General features: G+C 41.3%; 2 long non-coding RNA genes across 5 annotated transcripts; both read left to right on the top strand.

Moving 5' to 3' along the window:
* Positions 1 to 443: 443 nt before the first annotated feature.
* Positions 444 to 3,670, top strand: LOC123137082 (uncharacterized). Of its 4 annotated transcripts, XR_006467729.1 has the most exons (5): positions 445 to 999; positions 1,065 to 1,191; positions 1,974 to 2,125; positions 2,218 to 3,275; positions 3,392 to 3,670. It is a non-coding gene; the product is annotated as an uncharacterized lncRNA (long non-coding RNA). The 4 variants fall into 4 exon arrangements; XR_006467728.1 differs by having other exon boundaries at positions 444 to 999; positions 2,242 to 3,670; XR_006467726.1 differs by having other exon boundaries at positions 2,218 to 3,670.
* Positions 3,671 to 4,558: 888 nt separating this feature from the next.
* On the top strand, positions 4,559 to 7,194 carry LOC123137083 (uncharacterized). Its single transcript, XR_006467730.1, has 3 exons — positions 4,559 to 5,201; positions 5,606 to 5,758; positions 5,899 to 7,194. It is a non-coding gene; the product is annotated as an uncharacterized lncRNA (long non-coding RNA).
* Positions 7,195 to 7,972: the final 778 nt, after the last annotated feature.

Consider the following 7,972-nt stretch of genomic DNA (forward strand, 5'->3'; position numbering starts at 1 on the left):
GCACCAATGCATCCGTTTCGAAGATTACATTTCTGCATCCCAACTCACTTGCTCTCTCCGCGGCATATAACAGGGCAATTGTTTCTGCTTGAATTGCCTCAGAGAGTCTTGACAATCTCCCTGCCCCTGCTGCTTCTACTCCTCCTTTAGAGTTTCTGACAATGAAACCCCATCCTCCCTTCTTTGTGTCCTTTGTGAAGGCTCCGTCTATATTTATCTTTAGATAATTTTCCTCTGGCGGTTTCCAACAACTATCCTTGGTCGTTGTTTTTTTTAGTACATTTCCTCTTAAAAAACTCGTCAGATTCTCTATCATGCTTTTCGAGGGATTCTAGAATTTCAGTTGTACTTCTTATGCGAGGTTAGCAAGTTTTAGTTCCATAACTTTTAGTCATGGGACTAAAACGTATCAAGCACCCTCTTAGTTAGGGTGAGGGATTGTGTCTGGTCGACCATTGGAGAGAGGGGCCTGGCAGCCTGGTTGACTCCTCTTCGTCCAATGCCCTCCGGCGCCGCGCACGACGTGTTCCTGCAGCCGCCAAAACCTAGCAGCGCCTGAAAAAAATCCCCTCCACCGCCGCACCCTCTCCTCTCCTCCTCTCTCTTCCGCCTCCCTCCACCTTCCCGGCTCTCCACCACACATCGGTAGTAAGATGGCGGTGGCGCCGGCAGCGAGCATGGGAGCGACAGTAGCGCCTGGACGCCATGAGCTAGCTGAGGTGGTCGATGGTGAGGAACGGTTGCGCTCAACGTCGTCCTCCAACCCATGGCTGCCGGCGCAACCAAATCGGCCATGGCAAGGAAGGCCGAGATCTGGGACGGTGCGCCTTGACCTCGCCTTCCTCTTCCACCCCCAGTCCCCCACCGACTGCCACCAAGCACGGAGGTAGATGCGGCTACGCAGTGGCAGTGGCTCATCTCTCCTCTTCGTCTCATGGATGATAGCATCGGCTGCAGCTTGAGGTGTGGAAGGGGACTTCCTCAAGAATCTTGCCGAAGGTGCTCCTCTCTTTGCCTCTTATTTCCTTAATCACTCATTAATTTTCTATACATGACGTGTGCAGATCTGATGATGAAGGAAAGCATTACCAAAATCCCCTGATCGAACGGGATTTGGCCATAACGGCCGGGAAAAGAAGCCTGGCGCCTGGCCTAAGCGTCGGCGTTGTAGATGCCTTGAAGAAGATCAAGGTGATTTTTTCTCCCTCGTGTTAAGCTTTGTTCTCTCATTTTGATGCTATTATTTGTGATTGATGTAAACATGAGGAAGATAAGAGATTACGACAAAGCTAAATGAGATTTGTGATGAAAAATATATATTATTTCTTTGTTTAGTTACAGATCTTGATTGAACTATTGATTCTGTATTGTTTTCCTTTCCTAAAGGAAGATGCTGAGTGATGTAACATCTTCAAAGAAGAGAAAATCTGCATTTCATTCGTGTGCTTTCAGTTATGGTGGATTTGTGTTTTCAGAAATGAGGCAACCGTACATGTACATATTCACATATATTTCCTTTATCACACTTCCAGCAGACACGAGTTCTTGTGTTTTTAGAGCTTCATGGAAACAGGATTCTGTGCTGGCCACTTGGTCTATTTATTTGCAGTTATATTTCCTTTATCACTCCCCACTTCCCCAGTAGTCACGAGTTCTTGTGATGGGGTCTTTCATGCCGATATATTAGGAATTTATTACTGGATTGTAGAGGGGTCCTTGTTCAGGGCAGCTACCCCGGGCATTGTTTCCACTTCTTGTTTTGTACTTAAATTCAGCTGCCCATTTTGGATTTGACTTGAATACTGCGGTTCGATGCCTGCAGTATTCATATGAAATTCTACAATTTGTTTTAGCTTATGTAGTTTTCTATTCATTATCCCTAGCCATTGTGATGTGTATGTTGATATTGCTTCATGGATAGCGGGATTTAATATCGCTTGCTTCTCACTCTTCTCCACGCTTGACATGCATAGGCCAAAAAGGCGGAGAGGAGTCGTGGATCCTTTTGGCTATGGCTGCTGGTTGCAGACATTATTTAAGCACAGGAATCACAAAAGTTGTGCCCCAGGAGGCCAGCAACCCCCATGTGGCCAGCGACTAAAGGCCAGATTCATTTTCATGGAAGGTAACCTGCTTGACAGTAAATTAGTGTCACATTGGTAGTTGCTGATCTTTTAAAATTTGATTAACTAATTTGGGCGCTAACATATTCTATAGTTGTCTGTTGTTTCTTATTTGAAGGCTATCTTTAGCTTGGACGAAAATGAATGGACGAGCTTCAATCTGACGAGGAGAAAGCAATGTTGTTCAGTTTTAATTAAAACAGATGGACAACCATGTAAAAGGTAAAGATGTTTATGGAAGAATAAACACCACTCAGACTAGCGAGTTCCAACTTGTTTTTTCTAGGGGGCATTAGCAAAATATAAATGTGAATATGACAGTACATATTTTATGATATTTGACTGTATGTCATCACCTAAATTTATACTAATCCAGCGGAATAACCCAACAACCATTTAGATTATGCTTCTTTCAACCAAATTACTTATTGACATGTATATTTATTAAGATCAATAATGTCGTGTATTTTACTTTGAAGTATAAACGAACATGAAAATATGAGATAGTGGCCTCCTACTAGGATAATAACAGCAAAAAAGATCAATGCAATGCACATATCTGAGGATTTTTATCCGCAGGTTGGGATTCTGTATATTGATACGATGTATAAGAAAGAAATGATTTATTTACTTATTGGAGATTAGCCTTTTAGTATAGTACTGGTTTCCAGCAAAAAAAAGTATATGATTGTGATACTTCAAGATATTCATGAAAACAAGTACTCCCTCCATCCCAAAATACTGGTCATCAAAATGGATAAAAAGGGATGTATTTAGAACTAAAATACGTCTACATACATCTCGTTTTATCCATTTTGATGACAAGTATTTCCGGACGGAGGGAGTATTTGATATGTTCACATCTATATAACTACATGCTCATGTGTGTTTCATCTTTTTCATGATCAAATAAAGATATATGTGTGGTTTCTGATATGTGCCGAGCATGTTTTGGTAGGATATTTTCTATGGTAATGTTGAAATAAAGATATATTGCTTTTAAGAAAGGAGCACTATGAAGTATTGAAGCGAGCTGAATAATGTAGAAAATATCACAGAATGAAACATTAGCTGGTGTCATCCAAACACCATTCTGTACCTTCAGCAGTAATGGATCATTCGCTTTGCTTGGTCAACCTTGCAACTAAATCTGTAAGATGACTTTGAAGTTTACTCTGTACCTAACAAAAAAATCATCCATTTTTTATTGATCAGACAACAGTTGTTTTATGTCTATGTGTCTTTTTATTGTTCTTATATGTTACAAGTTCAAAGGAGAGCATTGTTTCATGGAAGCATGGGATAACACCCGCGCCAGCGACCAGTGAAGAAAGGGGCTCATGAACAAGATGATTTTTTTTCAACCATCTTTTGTTTATATGGAAAGACGCTTTTGTTAAATCAGTCTTATCGACTTTAGTCTGTGTTATTGTATTCTATCTCTTCTATTAGATCCAAATTATTATACGATGTAATTGACCACTCTTACTAAGAACTGTGCACCGTGCTTAATGCTATCATTATTTTAAGTAAGCTTTATTATGTCACTTGAGTGTGTTGGATCTTCTAATTGCTGACTCATTGCTAAGTATTTTCTCGCAAGCAACTCTTAATTCAAAATCATATTCTCCTAAATTAAGCTAAAAACATGGTTTGAAAAGTTCAATGTTTCTAACTATCGATTTTATCAGTTTGCAAACGATTTAAAATATTTCTATTGATTCACAACACTTCACAAAAGAGTATACATCAACGTCGTATGCTAAAAAAAGAGAAACATAATCTCTTTTAGTTCTTGGTTTAAATGCTTCCTTCATGCCATTTGGCGTGACAAGTCATTTATGCTATCAAATTAAAATGTGTACATGCATCTCATTATAGACAACACAATACCGATTGTATCATACTAAAGGGTATTAGAATTGTTATATAGATTTTGTTTCAAACAGAACTCTATGCTACCAAATTTAAATGTGTATATACATCTATTGTAGATAGCAAGCTCCCGTTTTCCTCGACTAAGAGAGATTAAATTTGTTGCCATATGTGCTTGCCCGTAACAAAATCAACTAAACCATGAATTTCTTTTCATTGCTAACATGGAATCAACAGGTCAACTAAACCATGAATTTCTTTTCATCGCTAACATGGAATCAGCAGGTCTTTGCGTCATTTGGCGCAACGGGTCCACTAGTACACATAAGGCTGCTAGCCAACTTGCCTCCACGGAGCTCCCTCGATTGGGGCTTCGTCGGCCATCCGATCTGCCCCTCTGGCTCGCTGCACCGTTGGATCTTCACTCGAAGTTAAATCCTTTTTCACCTTACAGTCATTTTTGTTGCCCAATGACGAGTGGGCTCGTATCACGCTTGTATTGGCTGGGTCAACTGCACCCATGTGCGAGGGGATTTGCCCAATCCACTCCGCGCGCCCCGCCCCACGTCCTCGCGTCGTGCGTCCCCAGGCCCCAGCCCTGCCGCACAAACCCTAGGCTCCCAAGCCCACAACGTCGCACTCCTCCCTCCTCCCTCCTCAGCCCCCGCCGCTATTCTGCCTCCCTCCTCTCTGTCGTATGACCACGTCGCTGGGAGGAAGCGGCCGTTCGTGGCTCCATACTGCTGTCTAAGTGCCACGCAAGAGGTCAGGGGCTGCCACCACCATGAACCAGGCCAAAGGGGACGCCCGTTGACGAGCCTCCAGGCATGAAGCTGACGGCGAGCATGCCGTTTATCCGTCAACAAGCCGCCAGGAGGACCTACCGGCCGGTCCCGTGTCGTCGAGCAAGGGCTGCCGGTTGCGTCGTCGTGGGAGGAGGCTCGCCAAGGAGCAGCGGGGAGGAGATGAGGACACGCCCCCGGACTCCCTATTTCCTTCTGGTCGTACCTTCCCTAAGCCGTCTCTCTCTATTGGGCAGCTTCCATATGGGATCTGTACTAGGAAAAGGAGAACCTATGCGGGGATGCGGGGTGACGACGAGCGCCGGTGAGCTGGCTGGACAGGTGCCGGGCCCATGGGCGCGGTTGGGGAGCTGCGCACACATCCATCAACGGCGAGCACATCCAAGGCCAGCATGTCGAGGTGAACTTCACCCAATCGGGTCATTTGATTAGCGTTATATCTACCTACATGTGCAAGATTTCCTTGAAGATCTATTTTATAACTATATTGCCAACGCGCTTCTATAGTTTTGATGACCAGTAGTTCTAGGCTTCTAGATGCTCATATAATTTCCAGTGTCATTTATGCCTTTATGGGTGGCTGTAGTGCAGTTTTGTTGATCTACTTGCATTTTCAGCATTATAGAGTATAATATAAGAGCATGTATGTTAGTTATTTTGGCACTGCCATCCTTTACATTACATGGTGTTTTGCATGCCAAACAGTGAGGGATATCTACAGGTGCAGATTTGCAACTTAAATTACCAGACCTTGGAAACCTACGGTTATTTACTACTCTCTTATATCTCTTATATCTTTACCAGATGCGAATGCGTATGCCACAAGCTGTGCCAACTTCAAAGGTCAAAAACCCCTTTCTGGGGCGATCCGGGAGAGGCATTGCTGATTGAGACGGGAAAGGGGGAGGATATGATGACCTAAGGGCATGGAACAACAATGCTTAAAGCGTACTGGAGGTATTTTTGATTTTGCCAAGTTGTTTTTGCAAAAATCAAAGATTTTTTTTAATATGAATCAAGTGAGTTACGATGATTATCAAGTTGTTGTTCAGTTTTTTATGTTGTTCATGCTAGCAACCTTGCTATTGTACTTGCAGGCTGAGTATGTTGTCTATGCAATGGTATGAGCTTGGTAAAGGAAGCTCATGGCAGCTACTTCATTATTGGGAGGCCTTTACTTTCTCCTTTTTCACGTCTATACATAGACATACATTCTGTTATGACAGAAAAATGGTGTCTGCATTTACCCAAACAAACTGTGACTGCATTTGCTTCAGTCATCACTGAATTACTAGAGAAAAATGGTGTCTGCATTTACCCAAGAAACTTTGAAGTACATTATATTTCTTAGTTTGTGAAAATAAACTATTGCTGCACTTATCACCATCGTCATTTCATATGTGTGTGGATAACTAGATTTGGCAACTTCTCCAATTATATGTGATGAAATATTTTACCTTCGTCAATATGCTCCGGTTCCTTCTTAATTAGCTCCTATGTTTCTTGTCTTTTATCTGTACAACTTTTAGCCACACCTTCAGCATTTTATGTATATAATTCCCACTTTCATTGCCCTTGCATGTGCAATTTACTTTGGCAAGGCCAGAGTCAACACGATAGTGGTAGCCCATTGCTACATGGGAGCAATTTATCTCTAAGTATGTCATCTTTGCAAATTAGATACTCTAATATGCATTTGCTTGGTTGTATTTTGCTGACATATCATGTAATTTCTCGCCAAACGCCCAAACGTAATACCAGGTAATTTTAAATAACTGTGAGGTTGCATGGTTTCATAATATATAAAAAGTACATTCAAGTTACAGTAGGTGTCTAATTCTGGACTCTGATCACAAGTACTTAATATAAACACTTTCGCCTATATGCTGCAGAAAGAGGCCAATAAGTTATCCGAGTGCACTGATGATAGTTTTTTCTTTCCAGAACACATTGAATTGTTGTTACAGAAGTGTGGTATCTCACAACCTTCTCCCAGTTAGGGCTTTATATCGTATTCTGTAAAGTATAATGTTGGTTTCAGAATCATCTTCCCATCCCTCCACGAGTGATTTGGATGGTCAGGAAATCATCGGTTGCTCTAATGCGGGAGGAAGCAAGTTAGTTGAAATGCCTTTCATTTTTCTGATAACTTCGTATCAGTAAAAGGCATCCAATATCCCACGAATACCCATGTACTGACAGTGGCTTAGTACATATTTTAGAGTGTAGATTTTAGGAACGGAGGGAGTACATAAGTATTTAGAGATTCATTTCCTTTCATTTGAGTGCGTACTTTTGATCATAGGAAAATAAAAATGATAGAAGGTACTCCCTCCGTCCCATAATAATATAAGACATTTTTGAAAGCTATTGTCATGCAAGATTGTATCGTATATGAAGTCATTCTGGAGTTATCGTTCTAGATTAATATTTATCTTTGTTGTTCTGCTTAGCTAAACCATCCACTAATTGTTTTATCATATTTGTGCAGTTCTAGAACTGGCTAAAGAATGTACCTTTCATTTTCTTATAGTCTATTGCTTGGCGCTGCAAGTTTGGTTTTCCTTTAGAATGACAGACAAGGCAGAAGAGACGTGTGGCTTCTTTAGCAGTACATGTTGTATTTGCATCTTTAACACCATCTCTTTCCATAAATATTGAGATGCTTCGGGGTCAAAAGCACTAAAGATTATTTTGATTTTGGTTTCCATCTTTATACAGAATTATACCAGCGGCTGTCCTATAATTACTATCCCGCTTAGGATGACCTACATCTCTTGTCGGGCCTTCCGGCCTTATGTTCCATCATCTTTTTTCTGTCCTACATGGTGAGGAGTTTGGATAGTCTTGTTCCAGCAGGGCTCGTACAGCTAATCAATCACACAAGAACTTGAATTGATGGTATATATAGTATAGTATGGTTACTGTTGTCATGACCTGCCGTGTTTTATTGGTGTGTAGAAATGATTTTTGCGTGGAAATTTCTCTCTGGACATTCAGGAGCACATGTGTACTTTAATTTGGCTACAATGAGACTTTGTACTATCAAATTAAAATGTGTATGTACATCTCATTTTAGACAACAAGGCACCATTTTTTATTAAGGGGGTTAAATTTGTTGTTATAGGTGCTTGCCCACAACTAAACCAACTAAACCATGTTTTTTTTCAT

The sequence above is a fragment of the Triticum aestivum genome, chromosome 6B, assembly GCF_018294505.1.
Source record: "Triticum aestivum cultivar Chinese Spring chromosome 6B, IWGSC CS RefSeq v2.1, whole genome shotgun sequence".
Classification (NCBI taxonomy): domain Eukaryota; kingdom Viridiplantae; phylum Streptophyta; class Magnoliopsida; order Poales; family Poaceae; genus Triticum; species Triticum aestivum.